At 40.8% G+C, this 17,155-nt stretch overlaps 1 protein-coding gene across 12 annotated transcripts in view; it reads left to right on the top strand.

Moving 5' to 3' along the window:
• Positions 1-1,358: 1,358 nt before the first annotated feature.
• Elavl2 (ELAV like RNA binding protein 2) overlaps positions 1,359-17,155 on the top strand; it is a 230,341-nt gene continuing 214,544 nt past the window's right edge. For 8 of the 12 annotated variants that reach the window (XM_045132399.1, XM_045132362.1, XM_045132355.1 and 5 more), the window contains exon 1: positions 12,294-12,842. The gene's annotated coding sequence lies outside the window, so the exon portion shown is untranslated. Of the gene's footprint in view, positions 1,423-12,293; positions 12,843-15,880; positions 15,901-16,187; positions 16,305-17,003; positions 17,065-17,155 lie in introns of those variants that run through there. The other 4 variants (XM_045132325.1, XM_045132391.1, XM_045132369.1 and 1 more) reach the window with 4 other exon arrangements.

Here is a 17,155-nt window from a genome sequence, read left to right as displayed (position 1 = left end):
ACAGCTCTTGTTAAGGACAGACTGTGATTTTAGCATAAGTCAAAGTAGTACGAGGGGATACATTAGATTGTTCAGAGACTGCATCATCCTATAGAGCTGAAACAGTAAGCCACTTTTTCATTCTCTGAGGAATGATTTGAAAGACAAAAATTAAACAATATGAAAATTGAATTTAACGTGGGTGACTGTTTAGGGCATTGAAATAGCAATTTACTAAATGGTACCTTGTCAGGAAGCCAGTTTTTGTTCAATCTCATTATAATTATTTACTGTGTTATGGTTTTAACTTATTTATATACCATAGAAATAGGACCAAATCACTTTAAGAGCTTTTCTGGTTAAGAAGGAAGGTTTGTTTTATGAGATTCTTCAGCATCTGCAAGAAAGGATTTTAATGGGTAAAAGAAATTATTAATTAATGAAGAAAGAAGCTTCCCTTGACCACAATACAGATAGGAAGTAAATGAAGGAAATAGTTTAATTTCGTTATAATATTAATATTCAGCAATTCTAAATGGACAGGATAATTATATCTGCTTCAGTTTGAGAAACTGTTAGACCAATTTCTGAGATTCTGTTTATATTGCTCTGTCATGTTTACTTCTCATATATATTAAATCTCAGCATTCATTTTTGCCAGTGAATATTTTGTTTAGAACCTATAAAGTTCAGGACTGCCTATTTTACCTCTCTTGGAATCTAAGTTTCCTTCCAGGATGTCACTGGTCCTTACCACCCAGTGTCTAGCAACTGCTCCCACCTGGTGGCTATCAGGGCCTGAAGCTTGAGTTGTTGACTTTTTTGTTTCCTGTCAAAATGCTTGTCTTTCCAATATGTAAAAACTGATTCATGCTCAGGATTTTTTTATAGAAGCAATAATGCAGAAAATGTGAAGAAGAAAAAAAGTAACTGTAAATCTAGTCCCTATTCCCTCAAAATTGTGGCTATTTAACATTCTAGTGAGCTTTCTTTGTATAAGGTTTCATAACCTTAATGATATTTCATGAAAATTTTCACATATCATTAAATGACAAGTATATGCTATCCATCTGAATAACTTTATAACTGTTTACTGTGTAGTTATGAAAAATACCTCTAAAAATACAAAAGCTAAGTAACTTTCCCTCAAAGTTCAAAACAATATTACCTGGGGGTTAGGACATCTTATGTTTTTTAAAATCCTATATTTTATCTGAACAAATTTAAATACACAGCTACCAATTTTATCTCTATTCCATTTATCAGTGATAAATAGAATGGTAAGTCATAAAAACTTGATTACTTTTAATATAAAAACAGCTTGTCTGCTCACATTAATTGTAACATTTCTTTTCCTTATTAGTTTGTTCTCTTTGAAGTTGTTATGTCATCTGTAATTTCTTCTCAAGATGCTGCATTTTACATCTAGAAGGTACCTTAGAGGTAATGTACTAAATATTGCTTAAGTATATGGGTTCTGGAGACATGATTTGGAGTCTAATTTTTCTCCACGAATTTCTAGTTGTCTGATCTTGGGCAAATTACTTACCTTCCTTAGTGTCTTCAACTATAAAATGATGAGTGTTGTGAAAATACCTAATTTAGGGCATGTGGATCATTAGGACATCACCTAGCACATAGTATATGTTACAGTTAATATTATTATGACCAATCCAGTCTTCTGGGAATCCTGAGGTTTGATCATAGTGATTTTCTAAAGGGAATCAGCCAGTTAGTGGGAAAAAACTAATGTTAGATCTCACCTCCACGGATCTTTGCTTAATGTCACAATTTGTTTTCAAAGACCATCTTCCATAGGGACAAAAGTATCTTAGAGACATCGAAAGCTAAAGGGGTTGTTAGCCTCATGGGCACTAGCTCCAGTCTCCCCTTCACAGCTGTCGTAAGCTTCTTGGTGCAAACACATTATTTGTCTAGAGTCCTATCACTTTCCCAGTGCCAGGTATACATATTATGATCATCTGAACACATTCACTATTATTAGTGTCATGAATCCCTCTTCATTCCCTGCCGATTTCCTCTCTCTCTATTATTATTTGATCCTTCCACTTCATTCCAAAAAGTATTGGATTTTGGACAAAGGCTTCTTAACATTGTTTATGTTTTGGTTCTGACTCCTATACCTTCCATCCTCTTCCTGCTTGGCATGTCCAAAATTCACAGCTGTCAATAGGATAACCTGTACTTGTAGGTTTATATCTATATTTTCTCCTGCTGACTTTCTAAGCCAGAATGCTGCTTAACCATTCTTAACTAACTTGACCCCCTATGCTTTCTAGCCCTCGGCCTCCACTCTAGTAGCCTAGCCTCCACCAAGGTGCTGACATGTGCACCTGCAAACTTAGTTTTGTTTGCTCTGTTCTGACACTTTCCCCCTCCTCCCCGCCACCATCATGGAGTAGATTTATATAAAGAGCTTCAAAACTGAGGACTGAAACTCTAATACAATTGATAGTTTCTTCTCTTATACAGATTTGACAAAGGGGTGCAAACTTTCATGTATAACTTTGATATGATTAAAACACAGACATACCTCTTTTAGTAGTCATTTTACATCTAGGAACAATCAGTAGTCCAGAGAGCATTAGTGTTCCATGAGTTAAATAATGAACACTAACATAAAAGAAAGGCTTTTTATTTTTATTATCTACACAAGGAATCTGTAAATATCAGCAAGAGGAAAAAATAATGTTCATAGTAAATTGTGTTGAAATAATTCAAGGAAACATCTATTTCTTACTCAAACAGCTTAACAGTCTGCGACACTATTCATTTGTGTTATAACTTCCAAGTCATGTTTACAAAAACTGACATTTTAAACAACCATATCCTCTAATTTTTAATATCAGGCTGACAGTGACCAAAGGAAGATAATTGTATTTCTATTACAACATTATCCTTGGGTTTAAAATGCACATACATGTGCTTGATCAGATAAATAGATTTTCTATTTAATCTTATCAACATGAAGAGTTAAGAGGAATGGATGTGGAATAAACAAGAGCCCTGTCTCTTCTCTGTATACATGTGGGTTTCCTCCTGGTGCTGATTAAACTTCTTATGGAAGTCTGTTAGTTACAAGACTAAGCTTGACCTTGAGTGGGTGAATCTTCTCAAATTATAGGGTACTTTAGAGAATGCAGACAGATACTGGCTAAAGGTTAAAAAGAAACATCTCATCTATTTTCCATAATGACCTAAAATGAAGTAAGGTTTAAATACGTTTAAATTCATTCATTTATCAGGCTGTAAAATTTTGTTTCTTTCCAAGTCACCTAGTCTTCATCAATCCATCGCAAAACGTAAGCCCTGGAGGAAATTACAAAGCAATAAACCACACGCAAGTTTTAGTATTCTTCTAATAGTCTGTTTTACAATGTCAAGTGGATATTAGTTCTTTCTTTCATTTTGTTTCTAACAAACAACTATTATTAAAAGTCCTTTATATAGTCTGCCTTTATGTTCCTTTGGGTGTTTATTTTGGTAAATTTTTCAAGCACAGACAATCCAAGAACACAAATATGAGAGTAGAAAATAAGTCTATGTAAGTGGAGCCAATATGTGCCTATAAAAATATATGTGGAAAGGGGGAATGAGTGTAGAACAAGTGAGTGACATTAACATTGTAACTGATTTCTTTCAATGTCATAAATGAATGGTAAGTATTAATGTTATGCTTTGGAATTAACAAAGAATAGCAAGTAAGCATAGCTCATGTATGCTTTTCATGATGAAATAAGATGTTTCCACATAAAATAAAAATATTTTAATTGGGTTAAATTTCTATGGCATGTGTTTGACTAAATGTGATTTCTTCAAGTAATTAACTGAACGATAAGTTATACTTAATGTCATGCACTAACATTAGAGCCTAACTACAGTAACAATAGCCGTAATTAATGCTAAAGAGAGTAACGATTGCAGGAAGACTGACATTCAGCAAACCTGCTCTCTATTTCTCTTAACCTTAGAAATATTACCTAAATTTGTAATGCCTCTGCAGTGTCCCTGAAAAGGTGAAATAATTTATGTTCCTTCTTACCTCCAGGGGTTACAATGATAAATATGTAAAAGTGCATTGAGCTTTTTGTGATAAAAAGCACTATAAAAATCTAAGGTGTTTTTATTATTATATCAGTCAAATGGGATCTTAGACTCAGTTCCTTTTTGAAGACCTACAACATTTTATGAGTGAATCATGAAATTGTATTGGGAAATATATTGAAGCCACATAACAGAGCAGACAGAAGATTTTATGCCTTCAGGGGCCTTTTAAACTTTGTTACAATTAGAAATGTGAGAAGATATTTATCATAGAATATATCAGGTGGAACATTCATGAGAGCAAATGAAAATATTTAAGAGCTCATGAAAACAGTAAGTCTAATTCTGTGTTCATGAAACAAATGAGCTCATAAGCATAGTTACCACTTCCTTCATACTGAAAGTTTGATTATCTTACACTTACAATTACATTTAACCTCACTGTGATACCAAATTGATCATCATTATCATTGTTTTATAGACCAACAAACCAAAGCTTACAAGTGATAACATAAGTTTGAATAAGATTTTGTCCAAGGCCCCATGGTACTAGAGTCAAGCTCAAGTTCACATGTGTCTGAAGCCAAAGCTCAAGCCCTTAACAGTTTGCAAAACTATTGCTCCTGAAAGGGTAATCTCGCAATTTCTATCTCAAGGAGAAAATTTTGACAAGCTATACTATTTTTGAAAAGTTACAGTACACAAAAATTTAGAAGAATAAACAGTAACAGCAAAACAGGAACATTGCAAATATGTTTTGTATAACATATTTACTGAGCTATTTAGCTTGACTAACCTTTTTCTTTTATTAAAACTTTTTAAAAATGTAACCTAATTTGCAGTAAAAATTTCTTGTTTTTAATCTAATTCTGTTATTCCAGTACATGCTGTACTCTCAAATATGATGGAATTAAATTGAAATGAACCTTTAGTCAAAGATAGGAATAAGTACTTGAGAACAGAAACTGATTGTCACTTATTTAACCCTTACCTGATGGTGAACATTATATTTATAAAGCTATAATTAGTTATAACTGATATTTTTGGTAACATAATTTTTATTACTTATAAACAACAATATTGCAATATTTGGATATTTCAAACACTTCTAATATTTTTGCCTTTATACAACACAGAAAGATTCTTTGCCTTATCTATATGCTGTCTTATTTTCCAAAGAGAGAAATTGATACAAGAAAATTCTTCTAAAATAAATTTTATAACTCTGTATATTTTATCATGCCCTTAGTAACTACAAATATTAATTAGTGACAAAAAGAGATGAGATAGTTTTTATAGTAATTTTACGTGAAAACATTTTTCTTTTCAATGACAAATTTTAAAGTTATCTTCTAGTTTTGAAATGTTATAGTAATTTAAAGTTATGAAATATCTCTTTTATCTTTCAAATTTAGAGTGCCCTGCCTCAAAGATAAAGAATAGTTAAAGCTGTCTACTGTATGTGTAGTTTTAATTTGATTAAATAGAGCCCATAGCTTTAGTATTTTTTAAAGTTGACAATTGAAACTTGTTTTTTTGTTTCAAGGTGGAAAGTAATTTGTTGATCTGAATACTGAAGATAATATCATAATGCCTAAAATGGTGGAATTCATTAAAATAATATTTCTTTTATGCTTGTATATTAACTATTAATTAAGTCAATGTAACATTATGGAAAATGTTAACATAAAAAAGAAATGTTATAACCCTAAATCTTTGCCTAACTAAAGGATAACTAATATTGATTTCTATAGACAGTTGATTATTTTTAAAGAAGAAAAACCCAGACATTTATTCTTTGTTGCATGACATAAAGGATTTTTAAAAATAATTATTCAGCAGAAATAGCTTTGAGCATTTATGACTCATAATATATGACTTTGTTTATTACTAATATGAATAATCAGATAACTATGAAGTTTAGAACTTTTTTAATATGTCAAAATAAGTGTAATAATTACTGAAATATATAGTCTTAAATTTGTATCAGTTTTCCCAATAAATGTATCTGTTTCCCTCTTTTTGGAGTGATTAAAGTAGGTTTTACATTGTCAGATTCACGTATTCTGACATTCATCTAAATTTGAGTATTAGACCAAATAAAGATTGGGTTTCTGAAGCTATGTCAAGTATGTATTGTCATCTGGAGCTATGTTTTATAACATTCTTAACATAACTTACATATGTTGCTGTGAAAAAAATGTAATGAATCCTCTCATAATCATGACTGAACACCAGTGAACTTGCAGTCAGTCCATCACACACAAAGAAGAATGTACAGTTCTAGGTCATTGGTGTATCCAGGCAAGATCAGTGGCTATTTGTCTTTATGCATATTAAATTTGGAAGGTAACATTTATTCCAATAATATTCAGACCACCTAGCTGAAAAGCAAATAGAGGCATGTCCATATAAAGTGTGCATTGGGAACCAGCTGGTGTCACAACACATACCTGGATTTTTTTGAATTCCCTGAATTATCCTGTTGTAATGACCTGGATAAGGAAGAAGGGAACTAAATATCAGTGCTATTCTTATAAATAGCTAAGCTGATTCTATTCTGTAGTTGATATTTTAAGTTCTAAATTACTCAGATTGTGTTTGAAGGCCCTTATTCCTACAAGAGAAAGGCCAGGGTAGTCTCAGTTTGGGGGAACTCCAGTTTCTTGTTCATTTGCTTTTCTTACAACGAAAAGCAAACTTTCAAATCCACTTGGAACCCACTTTCTTCCCCCAACTGCTCTGATACAGAGTTCCCTTTTAGGTCATAGTGACTTAAACTGTTCCTTCAGCATGACCTTAGTAAACTTAACACCCCTTCATAGTTTTGAAACTGTTGATTTCTGTATGTTTAAGAATTGTGGCTGAATGCTGTGTCCTTTTCCACTCTTCACCATTCCCCTTCCAGATTGACTTTTAAACCTGTTGGGCTTTGTCCTTTCACAGCCCCCACACCATAAGGAAAACTACAAATAGTATCCCATGCAGGCGCCCCCTCTCTGCCCGCTGAAAACACTCTGACGACAGTGGATTGTAGCAGTGTCTCAGCAGAGGTCTGCCTCTGCCACCTGAATTTCAATTTCTTAATTTACAGCCCGGATGAAACAGAATGGAGCAGGATCTGGACTGCCCTCGACATTGGGCTGGGCTTATCAAGCGTGAAGTTTGGCGCGTTGCAAACCTATTCAAGTGATTATCTGTCGAGGACGTCTCTAGCCATGTCCATCTCTGCGGCGGGCTGATAACACAGCTGTCTCTCCAGCCGCGGTCTCCCGGGCCTCAGTCTTCTTCATATACAAATTCCGCCTTTGTCACCAAGCCTCGGTGCCAGCGCTCGCTCAGGGGCGGGGCGGGGGGGGGGCGGAAAGGTTTGATTTGCACACACGTGAGGGGACCGAGTGAGTGTGTGCGTGTGAGCAGAGGAGGGAGGGAGAGAGGACTGGGTGGGGGAGGAAGAGAGTTGAGGACCAGAGGGAGCTGGGGGCAGGGCGCGTGCCGAGTGCGGTGGATACCTCTGACCGACTGATCGCTCAGCCCGGCTTTATTATTTCAAATTAGACGTGGTTCGCACACAAGTGGAAGCATAAATCTTCCATATAAGAAAGAGCCTCAGAGCATCGGAAGCAGAAAAACCGTTTCTTTCCTGGTCCCGGTAAAGGGACCTGCGAAAAGAACGACTGCTACCACCCGAGACAGATGGTTTCCTTTAACTTTAGAAAGTGCTATTTTTAATTACTTGTATTAATTTTGCATGAGCTGGATCGGCTGCAGGAGGACGCTTAGAAAAGGCTGGGGCCATCGTTGAAAGAAACGGACGTGAGGCTCTGGTGTGCTCTTTCTCACCTCTGGTTTCTCTTACCCACGCCTGCTTGCCTCGGTGCCCCTTTTCATACTAACACAGCTGTGAGCTTATCTCCTTAAAAGTTACCGAGGTTGAAGTGTATCTCCCTGAAAGTTCCTGCTGAGGTAGAGACGGAAGAAAATCCGAGAACATTTGTGAGAGCGATTTCATAAATGGCTGTTGATCCGAGGCTGCAAACACATTTTCTGAAATACTGAGGGGCACGTGCAACAGATCTCAGTCTGAACTTGGCAGGGAGATGATTTAAGGGAGGACGAGGCTCATACAAATTTCACCCAGGCAGGAAAAGGAGTGTGTATGTGGGTGGAGAGAGGTGCAAAGTAGGGTGTTCTCCAAGATTGACTGTAAATTAGTTTTTAAAATATTGAAATAATTCACGTGTATTTTAGTGAACGCAGGAACCTCGGGTGTAGGACGAATTCTCTCCAGTGTCCCCTGGAACAGGAGTTTAAAGACAGAAGGTAAAAAGTAGATGTTTGTGATCCTGCTCCCCGCCGCCTGGACACCGTAACTCTCGGAAGCGTTTGCATATGAAGGCTCTTTTGCAAAAGTCTTGGAGGTTACTCACTTTAGAGCAAAAGATGTGCCTTTTTGCAAGGGGGTTAAAGGACCCCATGGAGTATTGGGGGAGGGGAGCAAGGATGAGCATAAGGGTTCTGGTTGCCATTCTCTGGGAAATTCCTGGATGAAAAACTGTGGAGTAGATTAACACCACCTTTTGAAGACTCTGGATTTACATTTCTTTTGCACGAACACCTTATGAAAACGTTCATTCAGACAAGGAGAAAAGAGGAAGACTACCTTGCAAATGCTGGGCTGTAAGGGTGGTTTGTTACTACCTAACAAAAGCAAGCCTAATTCAAAACAAACGTGTTTACACGGAGAACAGTCTGTTCCTCAAAGTCCGTGGACTGAAACATTCCCAATCAAGTGCAGTTTCCCATTCTCAAAGGGAGGGGCAGAAAAACACTGTCAACCCGACTCTGCAAACCACCCAGTCTGCTAGTCTCTGTCCATGGTGCTAATTCCTGTCCTTCCAGCCTGGCTGCCTGGACCCAAAATCAAAGAGGTGTCAAATTTCTCCACAACATTTTCTGAAACGGTGTTAACTTTCTACACAACTTGTTCCACAACTGTTTTTGAAACTGTGGAAAGAAAGTTAACACACTCCTTTCAGAAGGATAAGTAAAATAGAGCTCATCAGATTATATGATATCTGTACTTATAAGGCATTAAAACACCGCATTTCCAACGTTAGGAACATAAAATCGCCCCAAAACTCAAAAAGTAAGGTACACAACATTTTATTTTATCTGAGAGGGTACACTGTTAGGAATTTTCATCCTAAGCCAAACATTATACACCTGTTTACATAACCTGACTGATTTATGTACTGTTTTAAAAAAGTTATAAGTAGTTTACAGAGCTCCTTCCCCCCCCTTTTAAATAAAATATCAAAGTCATCCTACCCTTAGGAGGACTAGTGTAAGGGGTTATTTATCACAAGCATTGTCCACAATATCTTTAAGTATCCCTGTGAGGGACATATTCTTTTATAAGGAAACTTCAGTAAAACAATCAATTGAATTCATCACTTTTTCAGGTTTGAGAACCATTATTTGGTGATTTGACCAACAACAAACTTTCTCCCCTCAGCTTTCATCAGTCCCCTCATCTCTCTCCTTTTTGCTGCAATTCAAAATACTAAGGATTTTGAGAGAATATCAGAGCTAACACAACTGAATCAAATCTTGAATATCTTTAAAATGTTTATCTAATGCAGGTTTAGATGTCAAGGATAATTCTTTTACCTAACCAGAAATAAAGAGGGGTTTATTATATTTTTGCTTAATTTAGGCTGAGGTGTTTTCACATAGATTTCATTAATTGTAAGAAGCAAAGTATATGCTAATGTTTCAGAGATGACTCATGAGTTTCAAAGTGAAATATACATCCAGATACCACTTGTCTTAAAACAGCTGTGTTTTATTTTTAAAAGTTGGGAAAGTCCATGTTGCTTGTCCATTTGGAAGTTTTAAAATTTAAAAACTGGTTTATTTTATGAAGTAAAGGAATGTTTATGAGATTTCTCAATTTCTTAAATTATCTGAGTCTGTCTTACCTAAAGCAAAAGACAATACATGAAAATGACAAGATTTTGGAAACTATTTGATCCTCTGCCCAAACCAAAAAAGCACATATAATGAATCTTCAGAAGTCAGTATTTTGCATTTGAATGAAAATGTTTACTTTTTTCAGTGTCATATCCTTACAATACACACATGCTGTTTTCATTATTCTATATCCCCCCCCCATCATGCCATATCTCTTTATCCTTTTGAAAAATGTGCCAGTGTTATAGACAAGTTTTTCTTGTGGAGATATACAAAAATATATATGAGCATAAAAGAACAGATTCTATCCACTCAGAAGGAACTTATATAATTGCCATCATCAATATTTTCTTTACCGTGTTGAGAATAAGATGTGAATACATGAAACCAATATAGTACCAATATGAGAACATGGACACAAGAAGAAAAGACAATTCATTTCACAGATAAGTGTGACTAAATCAAATAGTATCACAAGGTTACTTAAACTGAGCTTTTATTTCTTTTTTTGTATTGAGCTGGTGGGTGAAGGAATGTGACTCTTGAGTTGATTTCTTTGATGACTTAAAAGTAGGGTAATTCTTGCCCCTGCTTTTAAACAGGAATAGAGAATAGTTTTAAGTTTAAATGGAGACCCCTGTTTTACAAAAAGTTGGATTGGGAGCTAAGAAGTAATAATTATATGTGCCAACAAGAAGATAATATATTTAGATATGGGCCTTCTTTCCCAACTCCTAGTAATTTTTATGTGAAGAAACAGTCCTTAGACGTTATTACTCAGGCTATGCTGCAGATAAACAGGTCCTCTTTTGTTTGTCATTAATCATTTATCAACATTCAAGGACACTCTGAAGGAACACTGATGTACTTTACACTCTCAAGCCATTTTGCTCTCTAATCATTGTTCTCTTTCCCCTCCACAATGTCCCACCTTCCTATAATCTTTAATTCTTACATGTTACTTCAGCATCTCCAATGACAGTGATTATTAGCAAATGAACAGGTGAAAGTTTTTTTTAAATAAAAATATGGGTCTATATTAATGATATATTAAATTATGTAAAAAATATATGTATTGATTAGGAAGTTTACTCTATCTTCAATGCTGAAAGAAGACATTCTAGCTCAAAATGAACATAGGTCAAGTGGATATTGTCTCTACTTGTAACTCAATATTACTTCAGTAATCTCATTTTCACTTAAAGGAAGAAATAAATGCCATTAATAAAACTGTATATGACCTCCTGAATAATTAATAAATATAGGGTTGTAATAAAGTAATCTTCATCTATAAAGCAGAATATTGACAGCACTTGCTCTATTGGTTAAGCTTCCAATACTCCAAAGAAAAACCTTGGTAAAGGTTCCACTTTCTTTACTGTCAGCAGTCCATGTGTGGTCCAACAACTGCCAGCAAATGCAAAGAAGTGGCTTGTTCTAATTTTATACACAGCTGCTCTTTTTGAGTCATCATACGCCATCAAGTGAAGGACCTTATCTCTACCCAGTACCTGTTTTCCTGGACAGGATGTTTATCCTACCATTTTTTCTATGTTACATGAATTGAACCTAATTCAAACTGTATAGCTTTAGTTGAAAGCATTTGTGACTTCATTCTTATCCAGAAAGTGAGGGAGGAAGGAGGAGAGGGGGAATAAGGCGAGGAGGGAGGAGAGGGAAGGGGGGGAGAGAGAATCTAAAAACCTGCAATGTACACATATTTAAATAGAAAAAGTCATGCAGCTGCCTTATATAAATACACAATACCGGAACACAACTGAAAAAGGCATGCGGGCAAGTAATGGATGTGCATTCATCCTTTTCACTCAGATCAAAGAGAGGGAGCTCTGAAAAACTCATACATACCGGCTAAGTAGAGTTTAATGTTATAAAGAAATATGCCAAAGATGCAGGAGTGATGGCAAAGAAAATGGACCTTTCAGAAGCAGAAATATTTAAGAGGGAAGGAGATCGTGCCTCATCGCAAACTCTGATAGTACAATTCCAACCCTCCCACGTTGTTTTCTCCCCATCTCTTTTTTGCTTCTTGCATTTCCCTTCGCCGCCAGTGTTGTATCTCCCCGCACAACTTACCTTGAAACGGGACTCCATTGAGCTCTCTAGAGTGACACCAGGTCCTGTCCAATCGTATCGCGTAGCTTCGCCTGGGCGGCCTCACTGGGAGGGTCTAGTCCAATCAGGAGCCCGGGACGATGAGCAAGTTACGTTGTGGCGCGACTCGGCGTATACTTCCGCGCGCGCTGCCCGGGATAGGAGCCTGGCAGAGCAGCTGCACACACGGCAGTGCGGAGGCAGAGAAGGGCTTGGTGATACGGTGCTATAAATCTGTGGTCCAGTCCACCTCCCTTTTAAGACGTCCTCCCCCCTCATTTCTGTTCTCACTTAGAGATGCAGCAGCTTACTCCTGTAGCGACCTACTAAAAAGCAACAAGGAGAAAGACATCGTCTTTTTGAAAAAAAAAAAAAAACGTTCTTTCGCTCTTTTCTTTGTTCCTTGGTTTGTTTTTCTTGCCCCTTTTTGTTTAGTTCAACGCTGGCAGTAGGAGGGTAGTCTCTCCGTCTTTTAAAAACTCGCTTTTTTAAGTTTCCCCTCCCCCTTCATATTTTTTTTTCGCCATTTCTTTTAGCATTGGACTTTGGGGTCGAAAGCATTTCTTTTTATTTGCTTCTTTTAAGCCGAGCACAGTTTAGGTTTCGTGCTGTCTTAAGAGAACTATCCAGCAGCTTCTTGCTCATCCTTATTGGGAGAACTGCACCGTTACTTTAAAAACACACATACACAAAAACCTTAAGGGAGAAAGGTAAGTTTCGGTTTGGTTTCTTTAATCATTAGTTGCAGCAATGCGCTGGCAAACACAGAAAACCTGTAAGTGAGCGGAATACAGAATGTGAAGTTAATTGCACATGTTTGTCTCATTTCAAAGCTACTGCTCTGCATTTTTTTTTTTTTTAATTCTAGAGAGCTAGGCGAAAAGACAGTGGACGCATGCTCAACGTACTGAATATTCGAAAATGTCAGTAAGCAGAAACTTAAGTGGTAAATGTGGTCAGGATAGAGCAGGGATACAATGGGAGGCTAGATGTTGAGTGAGCTCGGGGATCGGGGTTGGAAGTTCATTTCGTGGGAAGAGAGGGATAACTTGAGTGCTGGGGGAATGCATGCCTCTACTTTCGCCAAGGAACCAGAGGACGGGAGAGGCTTTAGTATCATTAAGCGGAATCAGGAGCCTGGACTTTGCAGATTAGACCAGCAAAACCCTGGGCTTAATTGCATTAACCAGATAGCATGTGCTGGGGAGACGGAATTTAGATGCTGCACCAGGCAGCGAGTTGTAGTTGCCTGGAAAAAGTACATGCCGCCTGAGGGCTGGGGCTGGGCTGGGGCTGGGGCTGGTAGAAGCTGTCAAAACTCATCCCTGCCAGGTACGCGGATTCTAATTCACCCACGCCGATGGCCATAATTCAGATTTTTTAAAAAAGATAGCTAATTTGGGGCCGAATCCGCAAGCCTGTACCGGGTCTGAGATTCCCTTTGTTCAGAAAAACGTAAATGAGATCCTTGGAGCCGTGTCTGTGAAGTGGGGGCTGCCTGCGAGCCCGGCGGCGCGGGCGCTGGGACGTGGATTCCGAGCCCTGTCCTTGGTCCTACGCGGCGGATCCGCCTTGGGGAGCGGGGAACCCCCTCGCCGCCGCCAGGCTCGCAGCCAGCCCCGGAGCCCTCGCCCCCGCCTCGCCGCTTCCCTGCTTCCAATAGCTATTGTTAAAACTGACGCCGGGAGAAAGATGGTTGGGGACGCGAAGCCGGGCAGACAGGCACACGCTTCGTTTTAACTTTTGTCATTTCTCGGGGTTTAGGAGAAACCAGCTGGCTTTGCTACTGCTGCTGCTGCTGCTGCTGCGAAAGAGCGAATCCAAGGGGAGACGTGGGAAAAGGGGAGGATGTGCACGGGGCGAGGAGGGCGGGGGAGGTGGGGGGGGCGAGGTGCTGGCTTTGCCTCCGAGAAGTTTAAATTATTGGCATGAAGGGGTGTGGGTGAGTGTGTGCGTGAGGAGAGGTAGAGGATGGGGACGAGGTACAAAGCCGGCTGAGGTGGGTCATTTCTCATGGCTCCCCACCCACCCTCCCTCTGGCTCGAAAAGCCTATGTATGCACTGCCAGCTTTCCTGGGGCTGGACTCTGCCCAGGGTGGTAGGGGGCTAGTCGAGGTGGCAGTGCCCACCATGGACTCTCATCTGCGGGCACGACTTCGCGTGGCCATTGTTGCTTAATTTATGCCCAGCACGTTGCTTGTATCCACCTATTTCACGTCCGTAAAGAATTAATAGGAGGGCTATACAAAACTGTGGGAAATTGGAGGTTGGATACGTTTCCCCGTTTTTCCATTTTCAAGTATCTGCTAGTAAAACTGACGTCGAGACTGGGTAATTCCCCCCCCCCCACCCCGCTTATAATCGTCAGCTGCAGGTCTGGCTTTATTGTGGCGAGGGTGAGGAAAAATAATCAACCATTCAGTATTTACTCCTTACGTTGTCCTGACAGAATAAACGTCCGTGTACTTCTTCCCCGAAATGCACAGGTTCTTTCTCTCCCCTCCCCCACTCGTGGACAACCATCCCATTTGGTTTAGAATCTGAACGCCCAGTCCTTCTCCACACCTATTTATTACAGCTGTCTTCAGTATGGAAGGGGCAGGAAATGCATATGTTTTATTTTCTAGGCCTATGCTATTAACTGCAACCTATAAAACTAGGCATAAAATAAGAGGGGGACGCAGAGCAGACAATGGTAACAGAACAAATTGTTTTCCTAATTGAAAATTAGGTCCTACAGGTCAAGAAAAAGGTGTTGTGTTTCTGTTTTGGGGAAATGAAAGGTAGGAAATCTATTTGGGCTCCAATGACTTCTTGTAAAATGGTTTCATAAGTGGGACATCTGAGAGGTTTGTCAGAATTCAAGCAAACATATCCTCAAAAAGGAAAAAAAATGAGTATTTCAAAGTCACCTTTTACGAGATTAATTAAAAATGATTTTCCATAGTTATTACTTTTAATAACTATCTTTAACTATGTCTATCTTTAACAGCAGGCCCTTATGGCTTCTCCCCGCTTCTTTTAACTAAATGCTTGGGCACCCGCCTTTATAAAGCTAACCTGTTCCGGAGTTCTCCAGGAAACTCAAGGTTGTTGGCAGAAGTGGTTTGTTAGACTTGGGAAAATCTGTTGAGAGAGCTCTCCCATAACTTCAAGAAGACAGCTTCAGAAAGTAGGGTGAAGGACACTCTTGGAGTTTTAGGTCTGGATTAGCAAATTAGGTAGGCCCATCCCCCTCAACATCTCCAAACTGGCGTTTTTAGCAATCTCGCGTGCCTGGGATTGGGAGTATTATAATTAACTGCTTAGAGGGGGGTCAAAGAGGCGCAGGCGCTCTGAGAGGTTTTCCCAGGAACACGTACAAAGTCAATTAAGGTCATTTTATTGTAAATCAGATTTGGGGTGACACGGAATTGTTGATGTGGAATCATTTAGGTGTTTCTGGTGTCCCTAGCCTGGGTTCCCCAAATTGAGGAATGGCCTGTCTCCCATTTTGACTATGGTAGAGAACCTTAATTTACTATGCCTAGATTTGACGTCGCTCAAGAAGGTAAATTTGCCTTCCCCACTCCGGCCTTGGTTAGAGGAGTCCTCCCTCCCCCCCACCCCGCCCGTCGCGTGGGGGCGGGGAGCGCTGGGCGCCCTTAGCGGACCTTGCTGCATCAAACCCGCATCATGCCCTTGAAGCTGTAACCTCGGTCACGTTCTTGCGGCGACTCAATCGCCCACTGCTCAGTTCTTTTTTTTCCTTGCCTCCTGCAATTTCAGGTAGGTATGACAGGTGATATTTTTAAATGTAGTTTTCTGGGGGTGGGGAGGGATAAAACAGAAGGCTTTACAATTAAGGGGAAAAAAAATCCCAGCAGGACAGGTGCTGTGGTAATTAAGCAGCCGAACAGGTGTAAAAACGTGCTGGAGCAGCGTGGCTCTCTCTCGTGTCGGTTTTGTCTCCCAGCTTTAGAACCGGGTTGGGGGCAGACAGTTTTTATTTTTTTCCCCCTGGTGGGAAAGGGATTGATTGAGCCAGGCGATGGGACTCTCCCTCGGAAGAGAGCTGTCTGTTTGGGGTTGGCGTGGGGTCCCTGGAAAGATGCAGCTGAAGGCAGGTTCTTCCACGGTCGAGGGCAGGATTTCCTACTTTCCCGGGAAGCCGAGTGGAGCACCACGCGCAGGTATCCAGGGTTTAAGAGCCGAAATTCTGTCTGGATGCCTAGGGAGGCGCAGCAGGGGCTAAGCATTTAGATTTTCCCGTCGAAGGGCTTGGGGGTAGTGGGGAGAACCCCTCCTAACCTTGTGCTTGAATTACATACGTATTCCGTGTGTGTGTCCATGTTCATGTGTTGGGTGCACACAACGTGAGCAGTAACCCCGTGCCAGCCGCGCTCTCGGGGCAGCACTGCTCGGAGCTCTGGGGTGGCTTTGCAAACTTGCTCCTGGAACCGGCCGCCTCCGGGTGCGTGACCGTCCTCCTCCTACCCCCGCTCCCCAGCGGCCCTGGCAGCTTCGCCTCGTGGCGGGGCCGGGCGGAGGTCTCGAGGCTGTGGGGTCGTGGCGCAGCGTGCGCGGGCGGCGCCGCGTCTCCCGGAGGCACCGGCCCGCAGGGTGGCGGGGCAGGGCACGCGCGGGCGGCGCCGCGAACTCGCCGTCGGCCCCGCCTCCTGGCGCGCTTCCAGGCAGGCCCCTCCTCCCCGCCCCACTACAAACGGCGGGCCCGCGGTGTCCCGGCGTCACTGAGGCAGCGGCCGGCCGGGTGAGCAGGGCGCGCGGCGGCGGCTCGGGCCGGGCGGGGCGGGGTTCCGCCGGCTTCCAGCGAATCTTCGCGCCGCCACCAGCGCTTCTGTGAGGAGCCCGTCCGGAGCGCGTGGTCCGCGGCGGTGCTGGCGGCCGGCGGCGCGAGCGAGCCGGAGTAGCTGCAGCCCCGAGTCGCCGCAGGCAAGTGCCGGGGTGGGCGTGGGCGCGGGGGGCGGGGACGGCGCGCTGGGGCCCGTCCTCCTGGGACGCCGAGGTGAGGGCTCGGCGCCTG

Source organism: Jaculus jaculus, chromosome 1 (assembly GCF_020740685.1).
Source record: "Jaculus jaculus isolate mJacJac1 chromosome 1, mJacJac1.mat.Y.cur, whole genome shotgun sequence".
In the NCBI taxonomy this organism is placed as follows: domain Eukaryota; kingdom Metazoa; phylum Chordata; class Mammalia; order Rodentia; family Dipodidae; genus Jaculus; species Jaculus jaculus.
This window is presented reverse-complemented; position numbering and strand designations above follow the sequence as displayed.